The sequence below is a fragment of the Bubalus kerabau genome, chromosome 6, assembly GCF_029407905.1.
Source record: "Bubalus kerabau isolate K-KA32 ecotype Philippines breed swamp buffalo chromosome 6, PCC_UOA_SB_1v2, whole genome shotgun sequence".
Lineage (NCBI taxonomy): Eukaryota > Metazoa > Chordata > Mammalia > Artiodactyla > Bovidae > Bubalus > Bubalus kerabau.
In genome coordinates, this window is record NC_073629.1 from 54,639,217 (window position 1) to 54,663,273 (window position 24,057).

Sequence of the window (24,057 nt, forward strand, 5' to 3'; positions counted from 1 at the left end):
TTACAAGAAAGGGCTCTAAAATTAGAGAATCATATTTTTTCAATGTTTGATGAGTACCAGACCATCTACTGGGTATAGGCCACTTATTTATATTGTAATATTCCTAAATTGGGCTTCCCAGATGGAGCTAGTGGTAAAGAACTTGCCTACCAATGCAGGAGACAAGAGATGTGAGTTCGATCTCTGGGTCGGGAAGATCCCTTGGAGGAGCATGGCAACCCAACTCCAGTATTCTTGCCTGGGGATTCCCATGGACAAAGAAACCTGATGAGCTACAGTCCATGGGTTGCAAAAAGTCGGACACAACTGAAGCGACTTAGCATATTCCTTAATTATTAACATTTTATTATGGAAAATTTGAAACATACACAAAAGTAGAGAGCAGTAGTAAAATAAAGCCTGTGTGTCCATTACTCTGACACAACAAACATGATACCCACTCCAATGGGATTATTTGAAACAAATTCTAGATATAATCCTTTATCAGATTTATTTCAGTCATCTCCAACAGGTAAAGAATTTTTTAAAAACATAACCACAACATCATAATCATACCCAACAGTGTACTGGTATGTATTTAACAACCAGTTCTCTAGCCAGGGGAGGACGGTAGTCCTTGCCAATTTCAATGGGGTTGAAAAGAAATGTACAGCATATATATGGTACTTCCACTATGCAGACACATTATATATGTTGTTGTTCAGTTGCTCACTTGGGTCCAACTCTTTGCAACCCCATGAACTGCAGCATACCAGGCTTCCCTATCCTTTCCCATCTCCCGGAGTTTGCTCAAACTCATGCCCATTGAGTTGATGATGCCATCCAACCATTTCGTCCTCTGTTGTCCCCTTCTCCTCCTGTCTTCCATCTTTCCCAGCATCAGGGTCTTTATGAGTCAGCTCTTTCCATCAGGTGGCCAAAGTACTGGAGCTTCAGCTTCAGCCTCAGTCCATCCAATGAACATTCAGGGTTGATTTCCTTTAGGGTTAACTGATTTGATCTTCTTGCAGTCCAAGGGACTCTCAAGAGTCTTCTCCAACACCACAGTTCAAAAGCATCAATTCTTCAGTGCTCAGCTTTCTCCACAGTCCAACTCTCACATTCATACATGACTACTGGAAAAACCACAGCTATGACTAGATGGACCTCTGTTGGCAAAGTAATGTCTCTTTTTTTAATATGCTGTCTAGGTTGGTCATAGCTTTTCTTCCAAATAGTAAGCATCTTTTAATTTCATGGCTGCAGTCACCGTCAACAGTGATTTTGGAGACCAAGAAAATAAAGTTTGTCACTGTTTCCACTGTTTCCCCATCTATATGTCATGAAGTGATGGGATCTGATGCCATGATCTTAGTTTTTTGAATCTGAGTTTTAAGCCAGCTTTTTCACTCTCCTCTTTCACCTTCATCAAGAGGCTCTTTAGTTCTTCTTCACTTTCTTCCATAAGGGTGGTGTCATCTCCATATCTGAGGTTATTAATATTTCTCCCAGCAATCTTGATTCCAGCTTGTCCTGCATCCAGCCCAGCATTGCAGATTATGTACTCTGCATGTAAGTTAATAAATAGGGAGACAATATACAGCCTTGACACACTCCTTTCCGAATTTTGAACCAATCTATTGTTACATGTTCAGTTCTATCTGTTGCTTCTTGACCTGCACATGGGTTTCTTAGGAGATGGGTAAGGTGATCTGGTATTCCCATCTCTTAAAGAATTTTCAACAGTTTGTTGTGATCCACACAAGTCAAAGGCTTCAGCATAGTTAATGGAGCAGAAGTAAATGTTTTTCTAGAATTCTCTTGCCTTTTCTGTGATCCAATGGATGTTGGCAATTTGATCTCTGGTTCCCCTGCCTTTTCTAAATCCAGCTTATACATCTGGAAGTTCTTGGTTCATGTACTGTTGAAGCCTAGCTCGGAGGATTTTGAGCAGACCTTGCTGATATGAGTACAACTGTATGGTAGTTTGAACTTTACATATACCTTACATGTAAATAACCTTAAGCAGTTTATACATTTATAAATAACCTTAAGAGACATTACTTTGCCAACAAAGGTTCGTCTAGTCAAGGCTATGGTTTTTCCTGTGGTCATGTATGGACGTGAGAGTTGGACTGTGAAGAAGGCTGAGTGCTGAAGAATTGATGCTTTTGAACTGTGGTGTTGGAGAAGACTCCTGAGAGTCCCTTGGACTGCAAGGAGATCCAACCAGTCCATTCTGAAGGAGATCAGCCCTGGGATTTCTTTGGAAGGAATGATGCTAAGGCTGAAACTCCAGTACCTTGGCCACCTCATGTGAAGAGTTGACTCATTGGAAAAGACTCTGATGCTGGGAGGGATTGGGGGCAGGAGGAAAAGGGGATGACAGAGGATGAGATGGCTGGATGGCATCACTGACTCGATGGATGTGAGTCTCAGTGAACTCCGTGAGTTGGTGATGGACAGGGAGGCCTGGCGTGCTGGGATTCATGGGGTCGCAAAGAGTCGGAAACGACTGAGCGACTGATCTGATCTGATCTGAAGAGCACAGATAACAGCAAATTATAGAAAAATAAATAGGAAGTGATAAGTTTTGAGTGTTACTTTAACACTTTAAGTTTGTGTAGTTTTTTGAAGTCTGTGTTTAACAACTGGCTTGCAGAATTCCTGAAAATATAATAATTAACTCTTGTCAACTCCATTGTACCACTGAATCACAACCAAATAATTAATAATTCCTTCACAGTACCAACTATCAAATTTCTCTATCACCTCTTTTCCCTTAGCAACAGAGAAACATATTAAGTAGGAAGGAAGAGGGAACTTTGCTTCAGAAAGCTACACCAAGGTGTCTGGCTTTCTATAGCCTTCAGTGCTGCTGTGTGTAACTCAGTCTGCTGTTACAGGCTGCTTCCAGGAAGTGAAATTATGGGCTGTCAGGCACACGTGCCGCAAAAGAGTTGGACACAACTGAGCGACTAAAGAACAACAACAGTGTTTTTATTTCGCTTTTACTGCCCAATCTCAGGCACACAGGACAGAGAGTTTTAAAAAGAGCAGAGGAGGAACTTGGCAGATGGAAAAATAAGTCCTTTTCAGGTAGACAACCATAAATTGATGAAATGTTCTACAAGAAAGATTCCTAAGATGTGACACTTCTGTCACACAACCATAGACTCTGTTTGTAAAAGCCCTTTTAAAATGTGCGTTCCCGAGTGGAATATGGCATGTCAGATGTGATGGGGCCAAATAAACCCCCAAGTGGGGCTGCTGTCATCCTTGATGAAGAGGCAGGCTGTACTACAACTCTACTTTTAAGTTCACAGTCAAGTGAAACTCAAGTCTAGAAAATGAAGCGGTCTCTACCAGCATCACCCAGACTCCAGAGAGTCTGGACTTCGGCAGAGACTCAATTAGAACATGATGAGTCCTGGCCTTCATCAGGACTCCAGAGAGTCTGGACTTCAGAGGGACCCAGACTTCATCAATTCCTCCCAGCACCAACTCTGTTCCCACACTGCCTTTCCAACGTCATCTCCCACTGTGCCTCTGAACATGCCCTTAATTCCAAATAGGCAGCTGACTCATTGTCCAAAATGTACCATTGTTATATTTTAAGCTTTTTATTATGAAAAATTCCTAATACATACAAAAGTACAAATAACAGTACAAGGAAGTCCCATGTACCCTTCCACTTAGTTTCAACAATTAACAAACTCTTATCACACCCATGCTCAGGATTAATTTTGAAGCAAATCCTGGACATTATTTCACCCACAAATATTTCAGTACTGTATACTGAAATATACAGTATTTCAGTTCTGTCCTGTACATCTCCAGTCAGATATTTCCCTTCTACTCCCTTCACCTTTCCAAATTCTATCTCATCTGACGAGGCTTGCTTGGGTCTCTCTTCCTACACTGTTTCTCCACTGAACCTGTCACCTAGTTATATGTTTCCTTGGGCACCTCTCTTATTATCATCCTGTTGTTCCTGACCTCCTAAGCTGTACACTCACAATGTCATTAGCTTGCAAAGCAGGAAACTGCTCTGCACTGACAGGGAGATGATGATGCTCAGTAGGAAGCAAACTAAGTAACAACCTGGTTTTAGAAAGTTTATAAAAATTTAGTACACCAATCTCACACAGCTTATTGACTCAATTACTTGTATGGCAAACATCTCACGGCTTAGAACAGGGTGTGCCCACGAAGTATGGTAAGCCAGAAAGAACACTAGACACCGAGCTAAAAGAACTAGTTCTTGTTCTGGTCCTGCTGTTTGTATGTTATTCTGGGATATATTGAGTGACTTCTTGAGGTTTTCCCATAAAATAGGAATTAACTATAGCCATTTTCTCTCTCTTCTCCTCACTACACTGTCAGACATGCATGCGTACATGCTCAGTCATGTCTGACTCTTTGTAACCCCAAGGACTGTAGCCCGCCAGGCTTCTCTGTCCATGGGATTTCTCAGGCAAGAATACTGGAGTGGGTTCCTATTTCCTTCTCCAGGGGATCTTCCCGACCCAGGGATCAAACCCGCATCTCCTGTGTTTCCTGCATTGGCAGGCGGATTCTTTACCTCTGAGCCACCTGGAACTCTCAGAATCAAATGCAATTATATATGCAAAGATGGCTTTGTAATTACAAAGCATGTTGTTGATACACATCATTACCTGGCCATCTGACTTGGTAACAAGGACAACTATTGCTTTAGATCTTGAATATATGAGAAGAGTTTGCTCTCAACAGGGGAAATGGGAATGTTAAAAATAGAAGTCCGATGAGATTCAGAACTAACAAAGTTAACCCCTGGGGGAATTTTAAAGCATACCTAGAGTCTAGTTGCAAAAACCACTGCCTTGGGACCTGCCAGTACAGTGGTTAAGACTCCATCCTTCCATTGCAGGGGGCATGGGTTTAATCCCTGGTCGAGGAGCTAGGATCCCCCATGCTGAGCAGCACAGCCATAAAAGAAATAAAAAACAAGACAAAAACAACCAACCAAACAAAAAAACCCAACCCCCCGCCACTGCTTTATAATTAAAACAGACACACTGAAGGATCTCTAAAAACAAGGGAACTTTTAAACTGCAAGGGAAGCAAGATGTCAGCTATTTAAGAAAAATTCTTGTTACTTTAATTAAATGAAAAGTCAAAATTCAACATTTGATGCCCTCTTTCAAATAAAATTGCAGAATTGTCCAATAAAATGGCTATAATTCTGAGTTTATTCTCTCCTAGGACATTTTCAAAGCCTTTGACTTCTCAAATTTTCCTTTTGCTTTGCCAGAGAATAATCATTACTATCAAACTGCAAACACTTATCATATTACACTAAACACTACTTAAATTACAATAGAATCAAGGTCTATCTCTCCTCCAGTAAAAAAGATAGACAGCTTTATTCAAAAAATGCTGTTCTATAAATGACACTGCAAGCTATCATTGGAGGTCTGGGAGAGACAGCTTCAGCCTATCTAAACCATTCATTAGAATATTAATATTATAAGTTTTCTTGCAACTAAATGAAAAGTACAAGGAATGAGGAAAAGGCTTAAATTTTATAAAACTCTGGATAATTTAGGCCTAGAAAACAGGGTTTTTAAACTTTGAACATTAACACAATTTAGCAATACTTGGTAAAAACAACAGCTGCTAAGCGTGGTAAACCCAAATGAGATTATTAGGTCAAAAATCACACAAATACTCAGAGAACATTTCAAAATTCCCAGCACAATGACAACAAAGCACCAAAATACATCTCATTAAGAAACAAAATGTTTTCAGAAAGAATTTGTTTTTGTAAGACTGCACCATGTGTAACATCTCCAAGGACTTCACTTGAGAGGAAAAACACAGAATCAAAAGGGAGAACTACAGAATGGTTTCCTTCCTCTATTCCCTTTCCCCTCTCATCATCCTCTACTGCACACACCAAGTAACTTTCTACATCCTTACAACTCATTCTCTGTTCACACACACACTGATAGAGATTGAAGAAAACAAACAAACAAAAAATCATTTTTCAAAAATGAGATCATATTGTTAGAATAAACTTTCTCTTATCTAGACGCTTTAAGGAAACTACCAGTCACTGATTCAGTCATCTTCATGCACAAGACAAGAAACAAAGGAGTTCCAAGACTTCTAACAAATAGCAATGGGGATTTTATACCATCTAGACTTATGTGGCTTTCAGTATGTTACCCATGCTGATCAATTATCATGAAAGACTTTTCAAAGTTAAGGTTTGCATATCACAAAAAATATGCATTAAAAATGTGAAGGAGCATAATTTTTTTACCTGTTCATTTGCTGAATAATTCAAGGTTGAATTTCAGAGAATGTGAAGATTGAACAAATCTCAGGCTAAAACAAAGACTTCAGGCTTTTCCAATCTGCTCCTGGGACAGCTATAATTTCTTCTAACACTGTAGTGCTTTTTGTACAGACAAATTCTTTGTAGTGTTCCTATACAATCAACAACTATCCAAAAGCCTAATCCTCAAGGCTTAAGTAATTTGAAACTAAAAATAACCAGAAAAAAGTTCATCTAAAGCCTAGTTAGGTGAAACAACTTATTATAAATCATCAAAAGACAAATGAAATGGGACTGGCCCTAATAGTTCCTCCTAGGTAGATAAGACAAAACAAGCCCAGCGTTCTGTGAAGCCCTTATATAAGTAGCTGACGTGAGGCTGAAGTAGTCAAATTCACTAAGCATACTGTAACACTCAGTCATGGAAGCTGATGCTCACCGAAGACAATCATATGTTACATATTCTACTAAGCTCTTCATATCAATGAACTTATTCATGCTCCCAACAACGCCATGAGGCTATCTCCACTTTACAGATGGGGCGACTGAGACAGTTATGGAATTTATCTATGTCAGCACAACTGGCAAACTCAGAAGACTAGCCAGAATGTGCATAATCTTCAAAGAGACATTTGAGGGGAATAAAAAGTAGCTCAGCATTAACCTAGACAGCATCTTAAAAAGCAGAGACATCACTTTGCTGACAAATGTCTGTCTAGTTAAAGCTATGGCTTTTCCAGTAGTCATGTATGGATGTGAGAGTTGGATTATAAAGAAAGCTGAGTGCCGAAGATTTGATGCTTTTGAACTGTGGTACTGGAGAAGGCTCTTGAGAGTCCCTTGGACAGCAAGTAGATCCAACCAGTCCATCCTAAAGGAAATCAGTCCTGAATATTCATTGGAAGGACTGATGCTGAAGCTGAAACTCTAATACTTTGGTGACCTGATGGGAAGAACTGATTTATTGGAAAAGACCCTGATTCTGGGAAAGATTAAAGGCAGGAGAAGGGGGCGACAAAGAATGAGATGGTTGGATGGCATCACCGACTCGATGGACATAAGTTTAAGCAAGCTCTGGGAGTTGGTGATGGACAGGGAGGCCCGGCGTGCTGCACTCCATGGGGTTGCAAAGAGTTGGACATGACTAAGAGACTGAACTGACTGACAACTCAATAAAATGACCAGCAGTAAACATGCATTCATTCATTCACCTCTTCCTTCAGTCATGAGTGGAGCAGTAGAGGTCAGCAAAATGACTAAGGAGAGTGAACTCTTATCCTGCCTAACATCTTCCTTAACTGGGAGCCAAGTGACACAGTGTTTCAGAACGCCAGCTTGATTGTAAAAATAGAAATAGTTTAGCTGGCCTACTTTCTACCTTCTCACTGATGATAATATCAAATGCAATGGATACTCCCTCCTCCCAGGAGGCATCAGAGAACAACTGCCCATGAAGGGAGAAACTCCTGGCAAATCCAACGAGCCCACAGTTTTCAAGCCTTCTGGGAAACAAGGAGCTATCCTGCGTGGAGGGATTACCTGGTTTCCACAGACCTCTCCTCTGCAAAAAGAGTCATTATTCTCCCCACAGAACCCACACTACTTCTCCCAAGTCTTCTCTCGTTTCTAGTCAGAAGACACTCAGGTTTTGAAGCTGTCTTAATCCATCTGAGCTGCTATCCCAAAGATTGGGAGGCTTAATCAATAAACATTTATTTCTTACAGTTCTGGAAGCTAAGGAGTCCAATATCAAGTGCCAGAAGAGTCAGTGTCTAGAGAGAGCTCAGTTGCTGGTTCACAGACGGACTGCTTCTGTGTCCACACATGGTGGGAGGGGCAATGAAATTCTCCCGAGTCTCTTTCATAAAGGCACAACCCCAATTCTTGAAGGTTCTACTCCTGGGACTTAATTACCTCTCACCCGTCTCCCCAGCACCATCACCTTAAGGGTCAGGCTTTAAAATATGACTGCTATAGCAGAAGCTATGATTTTCCAAGTTCCAGCTCCCACTCTAGTCTCTGGTGCTCTCAGTCTTCTGCTCACGACACAAATGGGAAGAGCTGACTTTGGCAGGGAGGGCTACACTGGGCCTATACTTAAAACACAAAGTGTGAGGTTGATTGCAAGCTTATTTTCACATCAGTATAAGAGCCATTATAGCAGATAAAATTGGCAAAATACTATTTCATCAGGCAAAAAGAAAGGAACCATGTGACCAAAGAAGCAAGAATTTATAGAGTCAAAAAGAACTTCACGCCTTCATGCTACAATGCAACAGAAAAACAGAATGTTCATCTTTGTTAGCTCTAAATTTGATTCATGTCCTATGACTTTATATACTAAAGCACTGTGCTAAATTATTTCCCTTGTACATAAAACACAGACATAAAATATGAGCAATGTAAAACTTAAAACATAATTTTAAAAAATTTAGAAATAACTGTCCAGAAGATGGAACTGATTAACTGGAATATTTTATTTAATCTTTGGGTATTTCATTATGGGTGTCCAAGAATCTGATACATGAAGATGTATTAAAGAATGATCATGTATGCAGAAGGTTTAAAGGGAAGCCCAAGAGGGAGAGGATACATGTATACTTACAGCTGATTCACACTGTTGTATGGAAGAAACCAACACACACTGGAAAGCAATCATCCTCCAGTTAAAAATAAAAGTAAATACCTGTGGGCAGCTTCTCCCAGATTTTATGGAAGATACTAGTTTCCACAATGCAGGGAAAATATTTAATTGTAATTCTAAAACAAGCAAAATAAGTACACATTAGTTTAACCTCTTATTTTAAAAAATTCAAACAGATGGGACCAAATACTGCAAGCTATCAGTAATTAAGATAAATCTGTATTCATTTTTTAAAAAATGTCTAATACAGGCTAAGCATCTTGAAGGCAGGAAAACCTAGGCTGGCAAATCTCTAATGTGAGGTAAAGCTGAACAATGCTAACTGAGGTAATAGGACTGATGACTGGTAAACCTTAAAACCAGTTCATGATTCCCTCCCATGTAATATGCTTCAGATTTGTCTTTTGCAGTGCAGTGACTCTATGGCATTAATTTCTGTACCACATCCCCCCAACAAGCCCCCATTACTCTTTGCTCACCTTCATGATTCTGGGTAAAGAAAGGTCTGGGGAAGAGGAGAACAATGGGAAAAGCAGGGCCTGAATCAGCTCATAACCCCAGTGCCCCCTCCCAGTTGGGTTGGTCCAGTTCTACCACCAATAAAGAACAAGCCTGAAAAAAACCTAGATCCCTTTTTAGCACTGTGAACCATGTAGGAGATGCTTATTACATCCGCTTTGTTCTCCATTTCTATGGTGCCCATCACCATAGTAACAAGGCACACAGATGGAAAAGTAGGCTACAAATACCCAGAAATGGAGGTGGGGATGGAGAATATGGAAGAAAGGGCTTTTCACTGGTTAAGAGAGGAGAGGATACAATTCTTCTATCAACATAACATTAAGGGGAACTTCTAATGGAAAAAAGTAGGTTTTCCTTGTCTTTAAGAGAGCAACAATAGAAAGCAACCTAAAATTTCAGTAAGTATCAGTGTTTTGTAGGAGGTGGAGTTGGTAAGTTTTGAAGGTTTTAAAAGTCAGATGTATTTTATTAGAAAATCTTGCATGCAAATCAAAACCTTTACACAGCATCCAATTTTGAAAATTACACACTCATTCCAATTACTACTTAAATTTTTTGGTTATTTCGTAGTACTAAAGGTTGAGACATCTGTGACGGAAGTGTGGCTGGGAAGATAAGTTGACACAAGGAATATTTTCCTGAAACTGACAAGTTTATCTTTGAAGTTTTTGTATAAAATGTCCAAAGGGGAAACATCGGGTAGGTTGGTGAGGGTGACTCTTGTGTCACCCTAGGAAGTCACTATGCCTGTTGAAACTGGGACAAGGCCTTTCCCACCACCCATCCCTCTGGTGTCTGTACACAGACCTTCAAAGGTGCTGCCAGTCCCTATCAGGTCTGTAAGAAAATCTTCCCACTCCAAGATCTCCATTTTTGTTTTTTCCTTTTCTGCTACCAGCCTGAGTTCTCCTCATTGAAAATTTTCTAAGACATTTGGAATACTTGGGATATTATTTATGTTGTTATGGGTCAGGAAATAGGAAAAGGAGCTATGCTTAGCCACATAAGCTACTTGGGGAGGTTTTCTACATAAATAAAAGCAGTACACACACACACACACACACATAAAGCAGGAGACACTTCATGGACTAAATTGAAAGAGTTGAACAATCTAGCAACTTTGTTGTTGTTCAGTCACTCAGTTGTGTCTGACTCTTTGTGACCCCAAGGATTGTAGCTTGCCAGGCTCCTCTGTAATGGGATTTCCCAGGCAAAAATACTGGAGTGGGTTGCCATTTCCTTCTCCTGGGGATCTTCCTGACTCAGGGATCAAACCCAAGTCTCCTGCATCTCTTGCACTGCAGGCAGATTCTTTAATGCTAAGCCACCAGGGAAGCCAACCAGTTGTGACACTGGATGATTTTCACTTTGCTTTTTTCAACCTTACTGTCTTATTAGTAAAAAGAAAAACAGAACAGAAATAATGAACTTGAAGTGTTGTAAGGATGATTTCAAGGCATGTTAAAATGTTATGCATATGTGTTGTATTATTCTGGGAAAGACCCTCAAGGATACCTACAGTATAAAAAAGTTAAAAATAGATACTCGTTAAGATCAATACTGTATGTCAGATTTGCATATCTTCTATTTTCCCTCCTCTAGGATGTACACTCCATGCAAAGAAACGTTTGTTTGTTTTTTTTTTTTTTTTCAAAGAAACGTTTTTTATGTTTTCTTCATTTTTGGATTTATCTCCAGGGCTGAGGTGATGCCTGGCAAATATTAAGTGCCCCCCAAAATACTGAATAATTTTTTTTAATACATAAAATGAAGAAAAGCAGATTCAAAATTCAAATACACCTGTTTTCTTTTTAAAAAAGCTGAGGGCTTGCTAAGAACAATGTATTCTACTAAGCATTTGTGAGCATATTTATCTTAATTTTTATATGACCACTTTACAGCAAGTTTTCCAATCTTTAGAGCCTTCTATAAAATGATTCTGGGAAAAGGAAGCAGCCAATATACATAAAAAAGTTGCTTTATCAGGTACCAGATCTGCAGCTAGCATGTGGAGTGTGCTGAGACAAGCCACATATCCCCTTATAAACCCAGTATGCATATTTGCATCATGGGAATAATACTTGACCTGTCTTCCACAAGTTATCAGGAGAATAAATGTGAGTATAAATGCTTTAGTATTTTAGAAGCAACATCAAAAAATATAGTAATGCAGTGGGGGCTCTGTAAGTGTTTCGGGAGAGATTTGCTACAAACTGGTGGGAGAAGGCAAGGGCACAGTGGACCTCTGAACAGTGTCTTTACATACATGGTGTCGAGAGCATCTAGGATCAAGAGGACCCCAGGAAAGACTTCTTAATCAATGGGATGATGGCCAGGCTCAACTCCTCTCCCTTCAGAATGCATTAATCTGCAAAGAAAAAAAATGTCCTAAACCTAGCTTGGGACCAAACCTTTTGGCATGTAATTCATAACCTCCTCTTTGGAAAAAAAAAAAAAAAAAAAAAAAACACAAAGCCTAGTATTCCTGATAAAATGCTGCAAAAAAATTTTTTTTCAATGGGACTAATTAGAAATCAGTCACCTACTGACCTATGTGACTGTCAGTCAAGCATCTGTTCATCTTTACCAACACTCCATCTGTATCTAGTCTACCTAACAATGGGTATAAAAAGTATTTCTAAATATTCTAGGAGAGTTTGAGTATACTTATTAAAATGGATAATTTTAATTCCATTACTATGGTATCAAATTAGCTTCCATCAAGTCTTTTTAAAACAGTGATTCACTCTATGTTCTTTCCCTATTGAATATTCCTGTCCACCATGAAGAAATTTTTATATTGGCTTATTAGGAGCATTTTCCCTTCGAGTTGATAGCTAACTTGACAGGGAAAAGTTTTCTTCAGCACCCAATCAATTGATCTACAAAGTGAGGTATGGGATTTGGAGGGCCTTTTGTCTTCAGAAGAAGGGGTAATCTGGTAGAATCTACTTTCAGATCACCAATTAACTGCTGTCTAAAAGTATCTGTTTCTGGGACTTCCCTGACTGCCCAATGGTGAAGACTCTGTGCTTCCACTGCAGGAGGCACAGGTTCAATCTCTGTTCCGGGAACAAAGAGCCTGAGCATGCCTCGCAGCATAGCCAAAAAATAAAGTATCGGAGAAGGAAATGGCAACCCACCCCAGTGTTCTTGCCTGGAGAACCACAGGGACGGGGGAGACTGGTGGGCTGCCGTCTCTGGGGTCGCACAGAGTCAGACACGACTGAAGCAACTTAGCAGCAGCAACAACAGCAGGCCCATTGAGAGTTTTGAAGATCTCCCAGGCCCATTGAGAGTTTTGAAGATCTCCCAGGCCCATTGAGAGTCAGTTTCAACACCCCCCAAACCCAGAGGGTGCCATCTCAGGTCAAGACAGTTCTGCTGAAGAAGTCCTTTCCTGGCCCCCACCTTCCCTAAAAAAAACTCCCGTGTGGGAACTGGGGGCGGATTTGCCTTTCTAATTGCAGGCCCAATTAGAGGCCCAATGGGAGAAAAGACACTTTAACTTCAAGTTTAGAGTTCTCATTATTACACAAGAATGGATTTTTTAATTCCTGCGGTGAAACTGGTTTTTGTATATGTATGCATATGTGTGTGACCAAGGGTAACTGGAAGACTCTTATTATCTATGAACAAGTGGAAAAAACTCTAGGTCTGCCAGAGATTGTGTCTAAGGGGAGAGAAGGAATTAGCCCACCAAGTGAGTCTGATCAGGCAAATAAAATTGCTTTATGATTACACTCTATCAAAAAAAAAAAAAAAGTATCTATTTCAGAACACCTGATGTCCAGTTGGTTCCTTCTGGTCATCTCCCTTTTTCCATTTTCATAGTCATCCTCTCCCCACACTCCATAAGAAAGGCAAACCTTTCATTTCTCAGGAGTCTGCTTATGGTACACTGCCTTGGGGAGTAAAAATCTCCAGGTCCCAAGTTGAGGGTCATTTGAGATAACTGTAGGGTTATAGATGTTAAGAAAGTAAATGACTTTGAAGACTGAAACATCCTTTTGGGAGTTAAGGAAAAGTATCCATTTCTCTGCTTCAAACAACACTGGAGGGAGATATAACCAAGTCAGACAGCAGAACATGGAAAATCATTTTAGTGATCAATTACTAAGCAATTTTGGCATACACCTCAGAAGTTTAAAAAATAGAGTGGAATTATGCTGCCTTCATTTTCATATACATATGGGAAAGTGTCTTAAGCATTTACATTTAAAAAGAAAACTTGATTATGAAGCCTATCTTATCTTAGCAATATGAAATACTTACTTATGCATGAATATTTTTTAAGTCCCAAGCATCTCATCAAGAAGTTATCTCCCATAATATTTTACCTAGGCTTAATAGTTATTTATCAAAATTCTAATATACTTGTTCTGGTCAACTGTGTATTATTCAAAATCATAAAAACTCAATCCAAATGAAATTTTATGTAACATTTAGAGCCTTAGAGTCACAAGAACTTCAAAAAATATGTTGTGTGTGTATGTGTGTTACAAGAGTATGATAAGGAATTCAATTAAAGATTTTCAAACATAAGTGTTACATGGGGAGTAACTATGTAAAATTTCCAGCTTTTCTAAACAAGCTTGTTTTTGTGTTTTTTAAATGGATGGCATGGTAGATAAAAAATCATTTTAGTATTTAACTTACACTGGGTACATTAGAAAAAATGTCTTTCTAAATCAATATTTATATATCACAGGTGCCATCTTTTACAACTATAAAAAAATTTAGAATAAACTTTTAAAACACATGAAGAGGGAGATAGTGTTTCAAAATCCTTTTAGGGGGTACTGGATGAAAAACATTCAGATACTTTGTTCTAAACTGCCTGTAAACCAAGAACTTGTGCTGACCATCTAAAATTCTGACTTCTGATAGAATGATAAAGCCAGAGTTAATTTAGAAAAGTTCCAAGAGCTGACTCAAGCCTGTCCTGCAAATGGCCAAATCCAGAACTCTGAACACAATAAATGTTCAGTAAACACTAGCTCACTAACAAAATATTTGGGTCATTCAATTGATACCTACTACCAGCATATACAGGATAATCCTTCTTCCTACTTCTAACCTTCAAGGAGATCTTTCAAAGTTTCAAATACCAGTCAGAAGAATGTTATTGAAACAAAGGCCTGGACTAGATAATAAGTATACTGAGTTTTATTGCCTAATTCTTTCCCAGATATCAATTTACATGCCAAGTATAATGCCTGGCTCAGGAAGCTCAATCAGAGGATGAACAAAATAATCGTTATAGGAAGTGTACAAGGCTCTGAGGTAGCACAGAGAAGGGAATCAGGATCTCTTGGAAGTGGTAGGCAGAGGGAAGGGTCTGGAATGGTCTTCCAGAAAAAGTATGCTTGAACTGACTCCTGAAACATGAGCAAGTGACAAGGGGATATGACCACCACAGATAGAGAAAAGGCGAAAAAAGGGGGTGGGGCATGGAGTGGAGCCATCTGGCTACCTCCTACCTTCATCCTTGCACTGCAAACAGTTTAGGATGCCTGGTGCTTGAGCTGTGACTGCATGCTGTATCCACAGTGCATGCGTTGGTGATTTAGAAATGATGAGGGGTGAAAGGTGAAACCGGAGACCTGAAGAAGCAGGCAGAGGAAGACTACACTATATGGCTCTCCAAGGCATTTGGACTTGATGCTTTGACAAAGTAAGTCATTAAAGGATTATTAAACCAGGCAATGGTGGTATGAAATTTACCTTTCATAATCATTATTTTCCTCTTGTGTGGACAACGAATTGAGGGGGGAGGTGGGTAGAAGACTGGAAAGACTACAAACTGAACTACTGGTTGCAGGCAATAAGCAGCGGGCCTGGAAAAGACTCAAGGCAGTCAAGAAGCTATGAAGGAAGGGTGCTGACGGGAGGGACCTGAGGGATGTGGCCTCTGGACAAACTGGTTACCAGAATGTATAGAGCAGTTTAACAGGGAACAAAGCAAAGAGAAGCCCAGAACGAGTTCTAAGTATTTAGGGCTATATAATTGGGTAAATGGTATTACTGTTTGCAAAAATATGAAATCTAAAGATGAACAGCAAGTTTGGGGTGGGGAGAGTATCTTTGGTATACATTAACTCCAGCTCCTCATTGTTCTGTGAGGCAGGTAGCACAGATGCTATTATTCCCATTTTATGTTCAAAGGGCTAATTTTTTTGCCCCAAACCACATGTAGCAGTCTGGGGAGTTTTACTACATACCAGGCTTAAGAGCAGGTATACTAGGGAGACAAGATCCTTGCTTTCACAGAACTTATATTCTGGTAGGGACAAGCCAGCAAACAATAAACCAAAGCCTGAAAGACTACAATGAGGGCAGGCAGATGTATTTTATCCGAGGTGATCAGGGAAAGGATCCCTGAGATCACTGAAGCCAACTATTCATTGAAAAGGAAGCAGTTACACAGACTCATAAGGGAAGGGGGTCCAGGCAATGGAGAAGTCCCTGGTGTAGTAACAAGGCTGGCATGTCCTGAGGGAGGAATTCCAACTACCAGGCTAGTGGTTAGCCAGAGGAAGTCCCAGCTCCAAAGGCATTCCTGGGAGGGTGAAGTTAAAAGGCTTGCGGCCCCTTAGGGCAGTGCTAGCAGAGCATAAATTCTCTGGGAACCTGCCCACCAAGCACAGCACTGCACATCTAGAAACTGCATCATGACTCACACACACTTTTCAAAGACAAGTCACTGGCTCGGTTGCCTATCTGGGCATTGAATCAGGGGCCAAGAACCAACTCAGTTTTGCCTAGAGAGATGAACTTTAAAGTTTTTAGAGGGACAAAATTCATCATAAATGTTATCTGCTCAGAGCAAGACACAACCTGAAGTCCAATGGCAGGCAGCTCTGCCATGCAGGCTCAGTCATGCCTTAACATGTTACGTGAGAGCAGAGCCTCCCAGACACTCTCCAAGGCCCTCAAAGGGATGAGAGATGCAACACTTCTCCCAAAGGATGCCCCCATGAGCTCAGCTGGAAAGGACAAGGAAAAATGGTATGCCATTGTCAAGGTGCTAAGCTGGGTCCTACCTATGTAAGCCTGAAAGCCTTGGAGAGATGGGATGCTGGGCAGCCTGTGGGCCCTGAGATGGGCCATCCCAAGCTCAGTAATGCAGCCCACTCTCCAGAAAACACTGCCTTTGTCTCCCCGCCTGTGGTCACCATCCACTGCTGCTTTGTGGGTTACCTATTCGTCTGTCAACCTGTCCAGCCAAAGGTCTTCAAATTCCACTCACTAAGGGTGATGCAGATCAATCCTCTGACCCTCTCAAAAGACCCTATTTTACTGCCTATTTTCTCAGATGCATCTGCTTGGTGTATCAAAAATAAAAAAGGTATCTGAATTTAAAGCTTGTCACTAAAGCATAAATAAATTATAAAAGAATTAAATTATTCCTGAATTATGTAGTCCCTTCCAGAGACTCACATGGAGAAGTTATATATTATGTACACGTATTTTAATGATGGCTCCAAATGATATGCCTTCTTTGGTATGGTGCTGGGAACCTGTGGGACACTCTGATCTGTGCTCGGACCATGCTCATCTCATGACAGAGCTCATTTCAAACCACACTCCCACAACACCTCTTTGCTTCCAAGCACTGGCCGACTTTTTCCTAAAGACACCATTCAACTTCTGACCATAAGATATTTGCATATACTTTCATAGCACCTGTACATCTCCTTCCTGACCATGTTAAGTGGCGATTTTTTTCATTTATTTGCAGGGATTGATTCTCCTGTCTCCCCTAGTACCTTGCAACCCCCACAGTGACAGGGACCATGTACATTTTTGCTTACTGCTGTGTCCCTAGAACCTGGCATAGTCATATCTGGTACACAGTAGGTGCTTAACAAACATGCTGAAAAAAAAAAATACTATGACATATACTCACTGGTGGGAATGATTCTGCTTCTGAGAGTGGATCTGCCAAAATCATTCAAATCAAGGCTGAAGATGGTTAAGGCTGAGCTATTCTGGTTTTCGTTTTTTTAGAAAAGCAAAGACTTTGTAGCTATTCAAGGTTTAAACTGATTTTGGGGACAATTCTCAAAAAGTCTGACTAAAAATTTAACAACACTCATTTAGATATGTATGCTGCTGCTACTGCTAAGTCGCTTCAGTCGTGTCCGACTCTGTGCGACCCCATAGACGGCAGCCCACCAGGCTCCCCCATCCCTGGGATTCTCCAGGCAAGAACACTGGAGTGGGTTTAGATATGTATGGAGATGACCAATTTTAAAACTTCTTTTTAATGGAATAAGAGTTCATTTTCTGAAAGGTTCACCTAGATCGGGCCAAATTTTAAAAGAAAAGCTAGCACTTTATCACACAATTTATTAGGCACTCTAAATACAATTTTTCCATACTTCTCATATCTGAATCTTACCCCAGGTTTCCAGATGAGGAAACTGAAGGTGCAAGAGGCTGAGGTTACATACTAAGTAAGTGACAGAGCCAGGATTTATATCTAGCTATATTTGATTCCAAGAGCTATATCTTAAATCTTAGCCACCCTTTAAGCTAAGAAGTAGATGCTGACATTGAGTCATAATGTGTTACTTCCTCCCATGATAAGGAACCTGACTATAGTCTAGTACTATCAATTGGGGCCAGTATTTAAAATGGGATTTGGATACCAATGATGTGGTAGCAGAGAAATGCGATAATTTATGAAAAAGGAGTAAGGAGGAATATGAACTAACATTTATTGAAAGCTTGTTTTACACCAGATACTGTATTATATGCTTTCACATTAATATTTCTTTTAATCTTTTTTTTTTTCTTTTAATCTTAAGACTCCTGTGAGATGGGTAATAACAGTCAAGAAAAAAAGAGGTGTAGAATAACAGTGGTGTTTGACTACTCCAATATTTCTTTCCCTCTATCTTACTAAGGATGCAAAACTCCCATGTTTTAGCTGGGCTTAAGATTTTCTCAAGTAAGGACAATATTCCCTAGTCTCTATCCTAGCTGCTGCTGCTAAGTCACTCCAGTTGTGTCCGACTGTGTGACCCCATAGACGGCAGCCCACCAGGCTCCCCTGTCCCTGGGATTCTCCAGGCAAGAACACTGGAGTGGGTTGCCATTTCCTTCTCCAATGCATGAAAGTGAAAAGCTAGATGAGGTCATATTACTCAAAGTCTGGTCAATGAGATATAATAAAAAGTGTATGACAGCCTCCAGGAAATTTCCTTAAGAGACTCTGGTCTCTTGCTTTCCCCCCCTGTCTTCTTTCCTTCCTTCCTTCTGTCTTCCTTTCTAAACTTGGAACCTAAATGTGATGGTCTAAGCTCCCCTTTGGATCACAAGATTGAGGGTCTGATTTGATGTCTGAGGTTCTAAAAGGTGGAACCAGCATAGGTCTGAAAAGATTTGCAAAATCATAATACCAGCTCTAGACTGTCTCTCTGCAAACTTTTCTTTAACGTGAAAGAGAAACAAACATTGCTTTGTTTAATTAAGCCATTGTTCTTTGTGGTCTCTGTAACTGGCAGCTAATCTTAACTAATCCAGGACCGCATCCAAAGTGATACAGTGTAGGGTTCAAATCCAGGCCCATCAATCTGCATAGCTTAAGTTCTCAGGTGGAAGCCTGAAGAATTCTTGATTATAATCTGCAATAGATCTGAGGGGTAAGTGTAAAAATGCTGAAAAAAATATGACAGAAGAAAAGAAGGATGGTTTGAATATGCTCTCAAATCTTCCTACCTGAGAGACCATCAAAGGGAATATGCTACTTGACAGTAAAGAATTTAGTCTCCATAGAGATGGGCAGAGGAAGATCTCAGTCACCTGTGTGGAGCTGGAAAGACAAGTGAAATACAAGCTTTGCAGCTGATGATGTCTCTGACAGATACTGTTGACCAAGAAGTAGGCATTGTAGAACAAAGCCCTGAAAATGGCCACAGGATGAAACAAACACAGCACAGAATTAAAGGAACCCTGAAACTGAAGAAGCAGAAGATGAAGTTCAAAGATACAGAGTCTGGAAAGAACCAAGGAGAATCACGTGACCCATATCAAGGCTTAAGGGCCAAAAAGGCAAAAGGAAAGGTCAAGGTTGAAGCTCTGACAACTCATTTTTATTCATTTCCTTTACACGCGTTCACAACAGCATTGAAGAAGTGAATTTAAATTCTGTTGCAATTGAGCAGAATCCTAAATAAGAGGAAGTCATAGAACAGGGAGCTTATTATTTCCCTTTGTTCAATTTCTAAATGAACAGCACTGATAAGAACTTAGCAGACAAATTCAGTGACTGCAGACAGGACCAATTTTATTTAAGATCAATCTTAATGATCCAGAAAAGGAAAAAATAAGTTGTTATGTCTACCAAAGACATTAGTTTAAACACCTTGTAAAAACCTGTCAAAATAAAGGTACATAGGAAGTTTAGAAAATACAGATGAGAAATAGAATGCAAGTGGGCAAAAGCAATAAAAGAAAAGGCAGCAATATGAAAACAGAGATGACAGAAATTAGAATACACTTGACAATTCATTAAAGAAACCCTACACTATAATTGGGCCTCCCAAATTCCTCATGAGTGGTCATGGGTTTGTAATGTTTGCAGAACAAGCAGTACGCCCTGGGTCAAGAAAGCAGAGGGGACACGCTATATAGAAGGCACTGGAAACCATGCCATTGAGTCTGGGGTAACAGGACAGAGCCAGCATACATTTGTTTCTGATAATACCAGAGTATGCTAGAAGGATGCTTTAAAGAGAAAAAAAGAGACTTTTTTTTTTAAGTCTAAAAGAGAAAAAAAAAATTGGAAATTCAACTTGGGAGACACTACATGAACATCAGAGATTAGATTAAATAGGCTATTTTTATGGGCAGTTAAAAAAATCAAAAAGAAAATAAAAATATTCAGATACCATCAAAATAGATTCATAAATTACAAAAACTTGTTTATAAATAAAAATTTCAGCTCAAACAAGAATCTTTCACATATTAAAATATTTCCAACCTTCCGCACCAGAAAACAAAACAAAAAATCACAAATTTCAAGCCACTTACAGGAAAATACCCACACAGTCTAAAAAAATCTAGAGCCATAAAGTAATATTATTCAGTGCTTTAAAAAAAAAAGTTATCAAGCCATGAAAAGGAGGAAACCTAAATGCATAATATTAATTGTAAGAAGCCAATCTGCAAAGGCTTCAGGCTGATTCCAGCTATTTGACATTCTGGAAAAAAAATGTGGACACAGTGAAAATATCAGTGGTTGCCAAGGGTTAGGCAGGCAGTAGGAATGAATAGGAAGATCGCAGAGGATTTTTAGGGTAGTGATCATATGATATAGGATCATACTTGATGGTATTATAATGGCAGATACACGTTGTTACACATATTGGCTAAATCCACAGAATGTATGACACCAATAGTGAACTCTAAACTATGGTCTTTGGATGATGACGTCTCAATGTAGCTTCATCTATGTATCACGTGTCTCACTCTAGTGGGAGATGTTGATAATGGGGGAGGCTATGCATGAATGGGGGCAGGGGGTATATGGGAACTCTCTGCAGTTACTCTCAGTTCTGCTGTGAACCTAAAACTGCTTTAAAATATAAATTGTTAAAAAAAAAAAAAACACCTTAGAAGACCTGATACCCTACTTCAGTGATATTCAATAGAACCCTTTTCATTCCCAGGCTTCAGAGGAATGAAACAGCAGTGGGGAGGGCAATGGTTTTTATAAAGCAAATCTTAACAGCTAGTCAAATGAAATCATTCTCAACATGCGAATCTTCACGAACTAGGCTGGACGTGCTGGGACACTTTTCCAAATTAAGAAAAAAGAACAAGTTTCACATAATACAAAATTTAATTCTAACATGTAGTAAATGGATAGTAGGTATCATGACTCAACGCACGCACGGAGACAACTCTGTCCCCCTCATTACCTGAACTAAGAGTAACATCAGACATGCTAGGACGAATATTGTTAAATCACAGAGGCCCAGTCACTTGCGGGATTGGCTGTCATTTCACATTCCTTCAAGGGTGAAGCTGTTGACTAGGAAACCAGGAGTAAAAGGAAGTCACCTTGACGCTCACAAATCAAAGAGCACTTGGGGTTCTCTCAGGAGGTTTGACCTCAGCACCTGGAAGTTATTGTAATTAAATAATTACACTGCAGTTTGGTTGCTTCTGTGTACTACAACCTAACTAGGAGGTTTAGGAGACCTAAAGGTTAGGAGACCTAATAGTCTGATAAAGACACATACCATTTCCTCTTTAAAAAAAGTGAATACTGTCTATTTTAAGTTGGTAACCTGTTTGCAAATTAAATTTTCATACCGGTATCTTTTTATGGATTTTTAAAAGTTTTTGGCAAGGCGAATTTATTCAAGAAAGTTTAAGGGTAGGTTTTTAAGTTCGGGTTTGACCTTTTCGGGGGAGGTGTGAAGGGGGCTGCTGGCAGGGTCTTCCTGACGACAAAAAAAGTCTTCCACAGACGTCATCTGACTAAAGGCAACCTATGGACTTTGGGAAGTCAGCTGAGGACATAGTGATGAGCCAACACTGAGCCTCCTCCCTTCTGACCTCTCGGCACCTGCTTAGCCGCAGCCTAGGAAGGAGAAACTCAGATTCTCTCTCGAAAACGGTAGAAGTTGCTCCCTTCTCCCTCAAACAAATGAGTGCCAACACCACCATCAAACAGTAGGTGAACAACTGTATAATAGGTTTCCCAAGAGCAGAAAAATGTGTGCCAACGAACAGCACCAGGGCAGGGGGCAAAGGAAAGCGACCCAAGCGCGGACGCCCTCCGGACAGGTCTGCTCACCTAGGGAGGGCGACTCCAGCCCCGGGAAACCAGAACTCGGTTCCCGCCCCGCCCCGAGGGCTCACACTCAGGTGTAGCGCCGCGATTATGGGGGAGACAGCGTCCATTCCTCCTGCCCCGAATGACCCCAGCACCCCGGAGGAGTCACGGGCATCACTCCCACTCTCCCGGAGACAAGGGAGTGGCAAAACCGCTTCTCATCTTTCCCGTCCAGCCACTTGCCCGCAGGCCCGGCTCTCAGGTGAGGCGAGAACAGGTAACCGCACCTGCTCGGCCAACCCCACCTGCTGCGTCCCCTCGCCCTGTTCTCTGCCTCCATCACCTGGATCGGCTCCGCTCCTCCTCCGTGACCCGGGGCGTCCGGCCCCGACCTACCTGTACGCCGCCGGCCCCGGGCGCCGGCGCTCCCCACGGCGTGCGCCCCGTGCCGCTTCGGGCGCGCCGGCCGCGGCCCCGCGCCCGCACTTCCTCGGCGCCGGCTGCTGCGGGCTCAGCGGGAAGCCCCAGCGCTGCCCGGCTCACCGCCTCCAACCGGCTCCATTGTGACGCGGCGAGTTCTGCTGGCCAATCGGGGCGCGGCGGCGCGAACCGCTGACTAAGTTCGCGGGGGAAGGAGGAGGGGACTGGGTGGAGGCAGCTGGCGGAGGTGGCCGCGGCCGAGCGGCAGTGGCGGTGGAGGAGGAGTAGCGAGAGGAGAAATGGGATGCGGCTGCTTCGGTAGTTGCTCCTGCTGTTAAATTTGCAGGAGCCTTGGCCCGAGTGGTTTGCCCAGCTTAGGAACTGCGAAAACCTGTGACTCACCCCTTGCTGATGGAAACAAAGCGCAGCTGCCATCACCCAGGAGCGCGCCATGTGGCCGCCCGGCCCGCTCCGCACAGCGTCCGGTGCGCAGGCTGCAGTGCCCTGCGCCCATCGAGCTGGGGCTAGGAACGCGGAGGGCTGGTTTCAATAGACCAGAGAGGGGCTTAGGACTGTCCAGGTGCACGTGCAAGGGGCTTTGGAAGTACAGAATTTATGTGTCGGACCAGCGCCTTCTCACGTGCACACCCAGAGTAACTTATTTACATAATGTGTTTTGAATCTTCAGGGAAGCCGGGGGTGGAGCTTGCGGGAAATCCCTTTACCTTTCCTTACGCTGCGTCCTTAGGCAGCTGGGCCGAGCCCTGTGTGGCAGTTTACAGTTGTACCAAACTAAGCGGCTTAAGTTAAGATGCTGGGCCTCCAATTGCATCCGTCTTTCTCATATATGTCCTTATCCTCCGCATGGGGAGAGAACAACTCTGTAGAGTGGTCTTGCTTTACTCATCACCAGCCTTTTACTGCTGGTAAACTGTGTAAACTGCAGGCTCACCCCATCTACTGCCCCACTGCTTTCCCTCCACAATTAGGTGGGAAAAGTTAAACAAAAAGTAAATCCAAAGCCAGGAATTCGGGGGACAAAATTTTTTATCATCGTCATTCACTCCCGATTCTCATCCCTACCCCAGATTTAACTCAGTCTTTTTGCAGACTATCATCCTTAACACTGTGATTCACTTAGGCAACATTTATATCTGAGTTGCTATGGCAGTCACATTTCCATTAAAAAAATGTTTGTACAGGGACCTCCCAAAGGAATTAAATAGAGGCTATAAAAGAGTCACAGTTGGAACATATCTGATCGACTTGTATAAATGGGAGTAAAGAAAATGGAACAACTGAGTTATGTGAGACTGGGTTGTGTCAGACAGAGACTCTTGAGACTAGGACTACTATTTGAATTACCCCAGA

General features: G+C 41.3%; 1 protein-coding gene across 2 annotated transcripts in view; it reads right to left on the minus strand.

Moving 5' to 3' along the window:
• The window catches only part of LRRC8B (leucine rich repeat containing 8 VRAC subunit B), a 79,643-nt gene extending 55,825 nt beyond the window's left edge, over window positions 1-23,818 (minus strand). The window contains exon 1 of one of the 2 annotated variants that reach the window (XM_055585238.1): window positions 23,089-23,818. The gene's annotated coding sequence lies outside the window, so the exon portion shown is untranslated. Of the gene's footprint in view, window positions 1-22,662; window positions 22,955-23,088 lie in introns of those variants that run through there. The other variant, XM_055585237.1, reaches the window with a different exon arrangement.
• Window positions 23,819-24,057: the final 239 nt, after the last annotated feature.